Source organism: Protobothrops mucrosquamatus, unplaced genomic scaffold, assembly GCF_001527695.2.
Source record: "Protobothrops mucrosquamatus isolate PMUCROS unplaced genomic scaffold, P.Mucros_1.0 scaffold1100, whole genome shotgun sequence".
In the NCBI taxonomy this organism is placed as follows: Eukaryota; Metazoa; Chordata; class Lepidosauria; order Squamata; family Viperidae; genus Protobothrops; species Protobothrops mucrosquamatus.
This window is the reverse complement of record NW_015387322.1, coordinates 172,815-187,107: the sequence shown is the minus strand read 5'-3', so window position 1 is coordinate 187,107 and position 14,293 is coordinate 172,815.

Genomic DNA, 14,293 nt, shown 5'->3' with positions numbered 1-14,293 from the left:
GCCGACAAATGGTCTTCCAATGTCAGCCGTGGATCCAGGAGGACTCCCAAGTTGCGGGCCCTCTCTGAGGGGGCCAAGATTTCGCCCCCTATAGTCAGCGATGGAGTCAGCTGACTATGCCGAGGCGCCGGCAGCCACAGCCACTCGGTCTTGGAGGGGTTGAGCCTGAGTCTGTTCCTCCCCATCCAGACCCGTACGGTCTGTCTCTGTCTGTCTATCTATCTATCTATCTATCTATCTATCTATCTATCTATCTATCTATCTATCTATCTATCTATCTATCTATCATCTATCTATCTATCTATCTATCTATCTATCTATCTATCTATCTATCTATCTATCTATCTATCTATCTATCTATCTATCTACTGCAGGGATGTGTTAGTTAGGCTATATTGGAGAGAAATACATTTTGTTTCAAAAATAGCATGTAAGAGGCCAGTGATAACAATGCAAGTCCATTGTATGTCAGGTTACTAGTACCATATGTGCCTACCCAATTGGGGGCTGTCAAAATCTGAAACAGATTTTTCTATCTTTTCTGTGCCACCTAGCGATTGCCCAGATTTTGGCAGCCCTACTGTTGTGCTTTAACTTTTCAGTCTCTCAAAAGCAGAGGACCCGTGGTAACCCATATCAGTTGGGAAGTCGTATAAATTTAATAAATAAATAAATCTTCCCTACAGTTGTACCTTGACTGAGCAGTAGTATCCTAGAGCGTGTTTGTGTAAATCTGCTTTGGTTACAAAGTGATTTCTCATAATAGAGACTAGCAATTCATGTAGGGGATGCAATAGAACTTTTTTATGGGCAGTGATAGTATGGTTTAATTATGGCTTATGCAGGAAGATGAATGAAAGATGAACCGGTTAGGGTTAGGGTTAGGGTTAAGGTTAACTGCTTGCAGACAAATTATAGATAAGTTGTCAGCAACCAGTTTTAGGAGGCCATTGAGCAAACATAATTAGGCTATTCTCATCCCCCAAAACCAGTCTATATCACTGGTTCATGGAAACAAGGATAGTGAATGGAGGAGGCTGTGAGTTTTCCTTGATCTTTGATTCTCCCTCACTTGGAGAGAGCAGAATTCCAGAAAGCAAAAGCCAGGAGGGAATTAGCAGAGCCTGGGGGCATTCAAATAAAAAACCCATTCCTAGGACTGGAATACAGGATTACCCTTTATGTCTGTGAACACATTTTCTACGTGCAGTGAGAGCACTCTGGCTACCTTGGAGGGCAAGGTTGGTTGCTATGAAACATGGGAGAGATCTGTGGCTACATGAATACCTACACTTAAGGTTGGGATCCCCAAGGTGAATTAGTTTTATTCTCTGTCTTACCTAGGATTAAGAGTCAGTGAACACAGCAGGATTAAATATGTATAGGATGAAGTTTGTGTAATTTTAGGACATGATTGTGGCTGACTGTTATATTTCTGAAGATGTTTTCAAGGAAGTGCAAAGCTGTTTGTATCATATTACAAGTTAGAGACTTTTCCAGGAATTCTGTGTTGCAAAACTACAACTGGAGCAAGTTTCTTGCAATCCAAGAAATGCATGCGTCTTGTCTTAGTCTTCTAGGAATTTTCCAGGGTGGCAGCAGTACAAAACCTTCAATCACTTCTAGATAATAAATTTTCTTAGAAAAATTATGATATAGCTTTATTGCCTTCAGTAATCAATCTCGTATGACAAAAAGATATGAAATGTCATAAAATAATTTAAAAATTACATAGTTATAAAACCTTAAAGTTAAGGCAGTACTTTCCTACCTAAAGCAATGATGGCTCTAAGAAATTTTGCAGCTTATCTAGAGGTGTTAAGGTTCTGATCTGATAACATGAAGCGAATAAAACAGAACAGGTGATACTTCTGTTAACAAGCAGCTTAGTGAAGGCAAGGTGCATTCTTAGCTTACTTTCTTAAACATGAGAACTTTTTTTTTACAAATTATATTTGCAAAATAATACCGTTTTGAAGCCCTTGATAAAACAACTGTGATCCACTTTGTTATGGTGTTTGTTCCAGCTAATTCGTATGTCAGCAGAAACCAATGCTGGCATGAAAGGTACTGCCCCAACTACTGCTCCCTATCCTGCCCCTTGATTTCATTTGCCAAAAAGTGCTCACTCTGATTAGAAGCTTATTAATTCTCTGGCCTTCTTTAGCGTGTTCACCAACTACTGTAGCAGGAAAAAAAATCCCACCAATATGGGTGGTTGGCAGCTTGTTCATACTAATAACTGGTTGCCAAGCTCACTGCAATCATGTGGTTGCTATTTGCAATCTTCTCTACTGACTTATCCAGAAAATCACTGGGGAAGCTGGGAGGAAAGGTTGCAAGCTGCTGCTGCTTCCCAGAGGATTTCAGCCTCACATGGAGCTGAATCTCTGGCAGGCAGCCCTTTCGCAGGCAACTCTTTTGCTTCATCTGCTTAATTACTCAGGAGATCAATTAACAACAACAATGTTAAAAACAACAATGCTGGGATTCTGGTCATTCAGCAAAGCAGTCACATAATGTCTCACTTAATGACTGCTTTGATCAACAACTGACATTCCAGTCTCAATTGTAGCCATAAGTCAAGGACTACCTGTAAGGCAGAGGTCTTCAAACATGGCCCTTTTATGACTTGTGGACTTCAACTCCCAGAATTCCTCAGCCAGGCATGCTGGCTGAGGAATTCTGGGAGTTGAAGTCCACAAGTCATAAAAGGGCCAAGTTTGAAGACCCCTGCTGTAAGGCAATCCTTTAGGTTTGAAGAAGACACACTATTGTGCAGTTCATCTGTCTAGAGAGAGAGATGGCTTTCCAATCTGGAAATACAGAATCTAGCACAATGGGGGCACTGGAAGTCCATTGTTGTAGTAACTGTGGGTTTTATTTTGTCATACCACTGAAGGCTTTCTATCAGTTTTTGGTGGTGCCTGTCTTCAAAGCTAGTGGAGACTTCATAGCACAGGACTCAACAGTGGGTTCTGTCAGCAAGCACAGCTTCCACTTCCCGTGGCTGGTGTGATAGTGGCATTGGGTTTTTTTTCACAGTGTCTTTGTAACGTTTACATGTACAACGTCAAGATCTCTTCCTAAATTCCAGTACAATATAGAGCAACTTGCAAGACATAGACACCGTTTTTATGATGTGTCTCCCCTCATCTCATCTAGGCTCTGATAATCAGGGAATCCATGTTGGTGGACCTCCTGTGATCCAAGACTCCAGGTTGGAGACATAGTCTTGCCCAGTGTTTTTTTTTCTAAAAAAAAAAAAAGGTGCCGGAACTCACACACGTCATACAACCCGCCTTGCCTACCTTACAAGGTTCCATCCAAAAAAGGTGTCGGAACTCCGTTCTGGGCGTTCTATGAGAAAAAAAGCCCTGGTCTTGCCAATGAATACCAAGAATGGAGCAGAGAGAGCACATGTGAAATTTTTTCAACTGTTTGATGTATTTTCACTACGGAGTCCAGGACCTACATACATATAGGAGAGAAATGGTAACCACAGTTCTGTAAACTTTCAGTATTGTGGAGACATGGGTGTTGTATTGATTGAGCACTCTAATATGCAGCCATCCCAGTACCTGGCTTGTCTTACCAATCCTGCAGTCAATTTCTTTGTCCAAAGAATCACTTGAGATAATGCTTTCAAGTATTTGAAGCTGTTTACATTTGTCAGTTGTCTAAGTGGTTTTTTTTGTTCTATGGGCTTTCAATTTGGCATGAGCAGGTAAAGTGCTTCACTTTTGTTCAAGGTGGTAGTGAAGCTCAAGAGCATAGCAGAATCTGAGGATTTGTTCAGCATTACCCTTAGAGCACTGCTTTTGTGTGCTAGGTGTGCCTAATCATCTCAGCAAAGGTGTTTTTTTTGAAGGTATGGAGGCATTTCATCTGTGCATTCAAGCAGCAAAGGTCAAAGAGAGAGCCATCCAATCAGTATCTGATATACACTCCCTTCTTCAGACCCTGGACAGCATGTGACAATATCAAGTAAAGGACAGGCTGAATGGGACTGCAGCTAGCACACAATCCTCTTTTACCTCATTGGAAATGGCAAATGTACTGTATCACCACTGTAAAGAACCTGTTGTGTCATTCCATTGTGGAATAGCTGAGTCAACTTCATTAATTTCTTTGGGCATTCATAACATCTCGGGATGATTCAGAGTGCTTCTCTGTTTACGGTGTCAAATACCTTTGTCCAGTTAGTGAAGACAGAATAAAGAGGCTTGTTCTGCTTGATGCTCTTCTCCTGGATTTGCCTCATGGCAAATATCATAGCTGCTGTACTCCATGCCGGCTGAAAGCCACAATGCACCTCTGGGAGGTTCCTTTTCAAGACAGTGACAAGTCTGTTCAGGAGAATGCAGGCAAAGATCTTTCCTATGATGGGCCGCAGTGAGATACCGCTATAATTTCTGCAGTCTGATTTGTTTTCTTTATTTTTATAGTCACAATGTCACAGTGACCTCATGGAAGTCATTAGGCATCTCCCCTGTGGATCAAATGTCTTCCAAGATGTCTTGAAACCCTACAAGGCATTTGGGATTAGTGCCTATTGGAAAAGTGCCGAGTGATTTTTTTTCAGTCCTTTCTGGTCTTTGATCAGGCTCAACTCATCAGATGACAAGGGGAGCATCCCGATTTAGAAGGACCGTACATCCCCTGTGCTCCATACAACCAGAGAAATTACAATATTAATTATAAAATACTAAAGTCAAGTATTATAATTATACTAAAATCAAGGCAAATTTAAAATCACTCTTAACAAACTCCAAATCAGTTTAGTTAACAGTGCAAAATTTGGCATACGGTTAAGTTTTCATCATTTTCCTAACTTCTGGGAGAAGGGAATCAAAGGCATCTCCATAGGAATGCATTCCAGTTCTTTCCCACGGACTAGACATCCAAGCCTCTGGCAGCTAGCAGCTCTTTGAAACAATTTCTCTTTCTGATCCAAGTAACAGGACAGGTATAGTAGAAGTGCTGGTTTCTCAGATAGTCAAGGCCTAAGTTAGAGCTTTGAAGGTCATACAGTAGGTAGTTGGCAACTTCTGCAGATCTTTTAGTGTAACCATCATATGATGTCCGGACTTAGTACCAGTAAGCAGCCTTGCTGCCACATTTTGTATCCATTGCAATTTCCATATGCAGATAAAGTGCATAGATAGGCCAGCCTCACTTTAAGGCCAGCCTCACTTTAAAGCACAGCCAGTAGTCAAGGTATAATGTAAATAAAGCATACAGTAGTTAACTGTCCCTAAGTCACACCAGCTGAGAAAAAGCCAGGGTTGCAAACTAATCTGATGTTAAAAAAATAAGACTTCTAGGTTGGGGGGGCCCAACTTCACTGTCATCTTGATTTCCTGGTTAGTCTGGAAGTTTAAATGAAAAGACACCAGCCATAAGGCTGACCACCTTTCTCTGCAGTTTAAACATTTGCTTCTAGGCCATGCTCCAGTCCTCATTCTCTCCCATCTCTCTGTGTACTGATCAGGAAGTCACTGAGGGTTGTTTCATTTCTGCATGTTAACCTCATTGCAGGATCCAATCTGGGTCGCTCATCGGGTCCATTACCCTCATTTATTGTCCACATCAAGCCCCAGCAAATAGTGCTCCTTATATTTCAGGCACCACTCCATCAATGACGGCAGATGCAGTTTACCAGGAACCAGGAGGGAGGAGGAGACTTATCTACATCAGTCTAAAACAGTGGTGGCGAACCTATGGCATGCGTGCAAGAGGCGGCACTCAGAGCCCTCTCTGTGGGCACGCGTGCCTTCGCCCCAGCCCTGCCTCCCCCCATGGCCCCCTCCTCACCAGCAGCCCCCCCGGAGGAGAGTCACCCCTGGGTGCGGCCTGCGCAGAGCAGCGCAGCCAAGGACATGGCAGCCGGGTAGCAGGGACAAGACTCTGCCCTTGCGCTCCGTCATGAGCAGATGATGATGCAGGGCGCGGGTGGAGGGTGTGGCCACCATGGCGCTGCTGGGCCGCCTGGGCGATCTGTTGCGGCGGGCCGTGGAGGTGGGTGGCCCTGCAGGGAGGCGGGGCATGGGATGGCGGGCAGGGCGGGGGCGGGGTGGTTTTTGGGCACTCAGTCTCTAAAAGGTTCGCCATCACTGGTCTAAAATAACCAATAGGAGCCTCTCAAATCTCACTTATTCCTGGTCACCTGACTTGCCTCAAACATGATGGATGGCAAATTATATTTTAAATATCTTGAGGTTGTCTCTGATTCTTCTTAAGGGGAAAAATAATAGTAAAGCTCAGTGTCAAGTCTGCTAACATTGGATGTTATTGCTTGACATATGTGAAGAAGCAGACATATCTTATTTAGCCTACACATTGCTTCAAGAGCAAAAGTAGGCATTCATTCGTGCCAGATTATGTAACTCATTAAAGGATTCTTTAAGGTAATTATGCCTCAAAGTTCTTTGAAAAGTCACTTCTTTCGGAACATGACACTCAGTTGACTAAAGTCTCTCTCATTCATGAGCTGAAGATGAGAAGAAAACAACATCTTGTGGGGGATGGCAGAAAACCCCAAGCTGTTTGTTATCATTAGGATTGCTAATCTTGCTGCAAAAATCTGTAACCAAGAGAGACAGGTGGCTGCCACTGACCGATCATCCAGGCATTTGCTGTCAAGATCAGGTAGTCCTAAAATCCAGCATAATACTTGGATCAAGTTGTGGAAGTTTTACTTGGTAGTTGCAGTTTGTGTGGCAACATTTTTTTTTATTTGTTTTGTTTATTGACTTTGACTCCTGGTGACAAGTCTGTGCTGTTTTCTTGGTAATGTTTTCGGAAGTGGCTTGCCATGACCTTCCTGAGAGAGGCTGAGAGAGAATGACTGGCCCAAGCAGAGGCAGTTTACTCACAAGGAAGCAAGAACCAAGCTACTCTCTTTCACTTAACACAGAGTACAAAAGTGATTTATAAACATATTTGGGGCAGACAGATATAACTGAGTCATAGCCACAAAAGGAGCAAGCCAAAGAAAAACAGAAACAATGTACATTTCTATAGTAGAGAATAGAAAGAGCCTGACAGGATTAAGATGTTTGCTTCTTCTGCAGCTAATAAGCACTCAAGGCACTGCAGCAGAAAATGTCAAGCCACATTTGGGCAAAAGGAAAACAAGTCTTTTTAGGGAAAAAAAGGGGGGAAAAGAGCATTCATTAAAAAAAAGCCCTACCCAGAAGCTGTCATAGGAACTAACTAAAAACCCAGAGGCTTACTCAGTGTAAGTGCACCTGAAAATACAAACCCTGAAATTGAGTGTCTTCTCAAAAAGATGCCAAACTGATATGCTGGTTTTATGCTATTGTTACAAATCCCAAGATTTCTGTCACTGTTCCAAAATATGTACTTGCACATTCAACAGGAGTTTCTATATAATATTCCTAAAGGAATAAATACATTCCTAAATAAATAATAATATTCCTAAGCGAACCCTAACCATAACTGAATAAGGAATACTCATTAATAAGGAATACTCAATACTCATTCAAAATCTGTGCCAAAGTACTATCTCCCAAACTCCAAGTTTTTAATGCGGGCAAGATGTGATTAACCAACCTATACACCCTAAAAGCAATATAGGCATAGATATTAAAAAAATAACAACAAATAATTTGCTGTATTGTTCCACAAACAACACTCATAGCCATCCAGATAACCCGTTCCTCTGGTTAGTACTCCCCAAATTCCAAGCCTAACTTTGATACCTGATTTGATTTAGTTCCATTCCATTACTCTTAATGAATATAAACAAAACAAATTAAAAAATGAATATAAAGACTAGTCCTTGCAGTTTCCTTGGCAAAGTTTTGGAAAGACAGTGACTAGAATGTATCATGATGTGTGGAAATCAAATGCCTGGTGTTTTATATTTCATGAATAATCAACAGGTGTTTTTTTTAATAATTTGAAGAATATCTATTAAAATATTTTGCCTGAGTTGTCACATTAGAGAACTTCAGGAAAATATATTTATTTCAAACCCAACCTGCTGATGGATGCCATGTTAATTTGATATTAAACTGCTGCAAGGCCAGCAAAATCAGAATGTTTGCTTATCTACCCAGTTTCACTTAAAAGTACCTCTCATTTGTATTACAAGAACACTGACCAAGTTCAGGGTCTCTGCCATTAGAGGCTTTGCAAACATGGAGTGCAATAACCCTAAACTGCCTGAGTAAATAAGAGCAATTACTTTGAAGAAATGATCCCATTATCTTCAGCATTGAGGAAATCAATGAATGGAGGGAACTTGCATGTTATCTCACTGAGCTGTGAGGGTAGGACATGTAACCTGTCACCTACGCAGCCCCTTCTCTCTCCACCGCCCCATTTGACCTGTTTTCCTTTACACTCATTTGAATAAATTACATAGGAAGATGGCATAATAAAAATAATAATCTTTATTAGGTTATTTGGGGACTTACATAAACATTCCTTAAAAAATTTAAAAGCAGACAGATGTAATCCATTATTTTGTTTGGAAACATGTCCCTATAGGAAAAATATATATAATCTGGCGTATAAAGAGCATCCGAAATAGTGAAAGGAAGTAATTCTGTTTATATTGCAATAAATAGGAGTGATGCTGGCCAAGACAACCAGTTTGTGAATTAACAAGCCACCGTGTTCGAAAAACGCCCAAAATTTCAATAGCGTCCCATTACCTTATCCCACAATGTGATTCATTGCTATGAAAGTAGGTGAAAATATGAGTGGTCCCCAGAACTGAGTTAGTGAAAAATATGTAAGACTTTCCCCACAAAAAGAGAGCCTGCTGATGCAAAACAACAGTTTTCAGCATTAGAACTGTCAGTCACACATAGCACCCCCACAGTTATTATTTACGTATTATCTTTCTATTAAATTTGAGCACTCAAAGTTGATAACACTCAGAACAACATTAAATATGAAATATTAAAAATCAAGGGCATAAAATAAAATAATGCTTCAATTAGCAATCAGAAACATGGGCAAAAGAGAGATGATTTGATTGCTCTTCTAAAGGTAGAGAACAAAGACAAGTGTTGCTGAACTGCATTCTGCAGCCTGGGAATCCAGGAGAAAGTCTTCTCCATGTGCCAGGAGAGCAGAAGCTTCTTCAGCAGGACTTTCTTTCAGATTTTAATGCCCAAGCAAGTTCATAATAATCCCTCACATGGTTAGATTCTAAGCCATTTGGGGGCTTAAAGGTTAATACCAACATCTAAAATTGTACCCAGTAAATAATTGTTTCATACAATCAGTGCTTTTTTTGTAAAAAAAAAAAAAAAAAAAGATGCCGGAACTCACACACGTCATACAACCCGCCTTGCCTACCCTACAAGGTTCCATCCAAAAAAGGTGCCGGAACTCCATTCTGAGCGTTCTATGACAAAAAAAAAGCCCTGCATACAATTATTGTTTGATTCCTTTATTTTGTATGAATTAGTCTAGTGGCTGAATTTAGCACCAGTTTTTATTTCCAGATGCTTTTCAAAAATAGCTGCACACACAATACGTTGCCGTAGTTGAGGGAGAATGTAGCCATAGCATAGATAACCATTGCCAAAACTGATTAGCTCAGAATCAGTTGCAGTCATTAGTTTATCTATAATTGGGCAAAGATGTTCCCCAACTTTATCTCTCTCTGTGAATCTGATGATGAAGAAAATCAAAAACTTCACTTCAGGCCCATTCTTCCAAGGAAAATGCCATGCGTCCAAAACCACGTTGAATTTTGAATCCTAGATCAAGTTACTTCTTGAGCAAAGCAGCTCTGTATTGTCTGGATTCAATTTTACTTTAGTTTCCTTCATCTGATCCCTTACTAGATTTGACTATATTCAAAAATATCAATTGGTTTTTTGCACTTACATGGCAAGGAGCAATATACAGTAATTAGATATTAATATATCTAAAATCTCAATTAATGACAAAGTGCAAGAGTGAACAAAGCATGGTTACAATGGAAGGAGATCATTGGACTGTTTTGTGATTGATGCATGCCAATCTAAGGTGTATAAAACAATGGTATGTCCAGTAGCTTTATAGAGCGCCAAGTGCTGGCCAACCACCAAATGCATTGAGCGCTCTTTACCCACCATGGAGATGTGCATGCTTCATTGGCCATTAGGTATTTTTCTTCGTGACCATGTCAGCAATGATGCAGTATGGCAGCAAATGGGCATTGTGTCAATACTGAAAAAAATGTGATAGAAATGCCTACAGTGGTATGACCTTGTTCTATGAACAGTACTCTACAATGTTGCCTGCATCATCTTCCACTTTAACACAGATGGCAAGCACCCACATGGAAGCCAAAGCAAAGATGACAAGATACAATAAATGCAGACATGAAAATTGCCCAGTTGGCCCAGATGCTGTGTTTGATTGTGCAAGATGGTGCTTGTCGATCCAAAAAGTGATCTGCAGGAATAATGCTAGGAAGATAATTTATGATACCTCACTCCAAAATTCTGAATGATCTCCCCAGCAGTTGTATGCAAATGTTGAATAACACCAGGGGCAGAATGGAAACCTTTGGAAAACCAAACATCAGTGTTTTATAAATGTTGGTCAGTAGTTCCCCCTCCCCACATGCCATATTCCGTTCTGAATATGGTCCAGAAAAACTGTATAACAATGCCCAAGGCTTAACCCTTCTCAATAATCTAAAAGGATACCATAGTTGATGACAACCAACTCAAGATTTCTTGAGACCACCAAGAAATCTTAAAGACCTATCCAAGTTGCAATCCTTCCTTCTGACTGGTGTGACTTCATTACCATAATATAGCTAAACCCTGGTTGAAATGGGTACCAGTAGCATCCATTTTTGAGCAGGCCAGGGCAAATCTTGACTTTTGAAAGAGAGCTTTGAAAGCTTTCAATCTCAGAAAAGTGTGCATTTAGCATTTCTTTAAAACTCCAGAGTTATGCAAGAGTTGCAGAAGTACGACACAACTTTTTCAAAACTAGGCTTCCAGGTGAGCCTGCTAAACAGTATTGCCTGGACTTGCAGAGTTGAGGCTTCAGAAACCACATTCATTTCAGACAATCATGCTCTTGTGAAACCTGACGCCTCTCCAGCAATTTCCATGTGAAGGGTGAAAAGAAAAGAAAAAAAGAATGGCAGTGAAAAGAATAGGCTCATACCTACACATAGTCAGGAGATTCTGGGCTGATTCGTCCTCTCTAGGCTGCCAACAACGTAGGCCTTTGAGTTGAATAGCATGTCACACCTTGAAATTCCGTCTGGTTGCTGTAAACCTAAGGGGAAAATGCCACTTTAGCACCAGTTCAACTAAGGATGACTTGACATTGTCATATACATGCGCTGACAGCATTGGGATTTTTGTCCCTTGGTTAGTTGCATGAGAGGAAGAGCCCTAGAATCATATTTTCAAAAGCAGAAAATCAACATTATGACAATTTGCTCTACCATTGTTTCAATTAGCCCAGAGAGATCCAACATGGTACTGGTGGATACCTGCTTTAGTGCTTGGCCAAGCCTCCTGCCTCATCTGATTTTATTTTATTCTAATTAAAAAGAAAAATGGAGGAGGAGGATGTGGCATAATGCAGTGCAGAGGATCAGCTTTTAGCATCCTATTTATGCATCAGAACACATTTTAACAGAATAACGGAATAACAGAGTTGGAAGGGACCTTGGAGGTCTTCTATCTAATCCAACCCCCTGCTCAGGCCGGAAACTATATACCATTTCAGACAAATGGTTGTCCAATCTCTTCTTTAAAACTTCCAATGTCTGAGTATTCACAACTTCTTGAGGCAAGTTGTTCCACTGATTAATTGTTCTGTCAGGAAATTTCTCCTCAGCTGTTCTCCTCAGCTGTTTCTCTTCTTGATTAGTTTCCATCCATTACTTCTTGTCCTGTCTTCAGGTGTTTTGGAGAGTAGCTTGACCCCCCCCCTCTTCTTTGTGGCAACTCCTGAGATATGGAAGACTGCTATCATGTCACCCCCAGTCCTTCTTTTCATTAAACTAGACGTATCCAATTCCAGCAATTGTTCTTTATATGTTTTAGCCTCCAGTCCCCTAATCATCTTTGTTGCTCTTCTCTGTACTCTTTCTAGAGCAAGGGTGTCAAACTCACTGCGTCACATGACGTGTTGTGACATATTGTGGCTTTTTTCTCCTTGCCAGAGCTGGGGCGGGCGTGGCTTCCCATGGGCCAGCAGTTTGACACTCCTGTTCTAGAGTCTCAACATCCTTTTTACATTGTGGCAACCAAAGCTGGATGCAGGTGCAAGTGTGATCTTACAAAGGCATTATAAAGTGGTATTAACACTTCACATGATCTTGATTCTGTCCCTCTGTTAATGTATGTAGCCTAGGACTGTGTTGGCTTTTTTGGCAGCTGCAGCACACTGCTGGCTCATATTTAAGTGATTGTCCACAGTCAATTGGAGCTTAAATAAATATCCAAAGAGAATTAAAAAAAAACTATTTGGTTGAAACCCAGTGCTTTGGAAATGTGTCTTTTTATCTAGAAAAAAAACACAGGTGTAATATTGAGGGGTGGTAGAGGAATGGTAAATTACTAGTGAATGTGGGACTGGCAGATCTGGGTTTTAAACATCTAAACTGCTAGAGGGAAGCAAAGAGATTTATTTTACAGCCCGCCTTTACTATTTTTATAAATAAAGCAGCAAACATATCTAATACTCCTATTTTCCTCATAACAACCCTGTAAAGTGAGTTGAGCTGAGAGAGAGAGTGACTGGCCCAAGTTCACCCAGCTGCCTTTCATACCTAAAGTAGATTAGAACTCATGGTCTCCCAATTTCTAGCCTGGTGCCTTAACTACTAGACCAAACTGGCTCTTATACAGGTGGTCCTCAACTTATGACCACATTTGAGTCTAAAATTTCTGTTGCTAAGCGAGGCAGTTGTTAAGTGAGTTGCACCTCATTTTACAACCTTTTTTGCCATAATTGTTAAGCAGATCACTGCAGTTAAGTGAATCATGTGGTCGTTAAGCAAATCTGGCTTCCCTCATTGACTTTGCTTGTCGGAAGCCAGCTAGGAAGGTTACAAATGGTGATCACATGACCCCAGCAAGTTCTCATAAATACATGCCAGTTGGCAAATGACCGAAGTTTGGTCACATGATCATGGGGATGCTGCAACGGTTGTAAGTGTGAAAACTGCTCATGAGTCATTTTTTGTCAATACTGTTGTATTTTCAAAGGTCACTAAATGAATGCTTGTAAGTCAATGTACAGAAAATGCTAACTAATTGGTGGTATTTAGTGGTTATCTTGATTTTGTGCAACCAAATCCAGTAGCCCTAGTAAATTAGGTGTTTTGTGATAGGCCACACAGCCCATGGCAGCCATTTTGTCACCAGAGAATTCTTCTCATAAGAGCCATTTTGTGAGACCATCCATGCTATAGTCTGTTTAGTGGCTCCTTATGCTGATAAATCCTAAAAATTTTGAAGATAGAGACTTCTTTCTTCAGAGGATTGGTCCCCACTTACAAAATAGTTGAGAATTAAGCAACTACTAGCCTATTATGAATAAACCGATTGTAAATAATAGTCTTTATTATCATGAACTTGATTAATGGGTTAAAAATAAATTCATATTCTGTGTTTGTAAATGTTCAGTAAATACACTGAATATATTACATGCAAAGACATTTACTATTTTTAGCAGATGACATTTTTCCCCATTTACAATACTGACAGTGTGTTTTGACTTATGCGGAAAAATGTACACTTTAGTTTTCAAAGTCTGTTCAAATATTAATTACAATTCATGTGTGCCTGCCAAGGGCAGCTGAACAAAGGGCTACAACTTGATCCCATGACTCCTGGCCACTCAACCCCGTGTTTAAGTACAAAGCTCAAACTGCTAGCTTTGAAACCAACGCAAGACACTCAGCCAGATCATACGTCTCTTTCCAATAAACATCGAGTAGACATGATTAAGATAGAAACCAGCAACAGATTAAGAGTCAGAACCTCTATAAACTGCATGTTATAAACTGCAATAATCAAAAACTTCAGTCCAGTTTCCTTCTTCCAGAGATTCTCCAGAAACAGATAATTACAATCTTTTTACCTGTAGTCAGGCTGAACCTCAGCACACTTCTTAGCCTGTCTAGACATGGTGTTTTTCAACTTTGCCCACTTTAAGGTCTGTGGACTTCAACTCCCGGAATTCCTCAGCCAGCATGGCTCCTCAGAAAGACCTTTGCTATAGTGATTTTACAAAGGTTTCTGTCCCAGGAATAATTGCGGGTGATGGTAGTCTCTGAAGG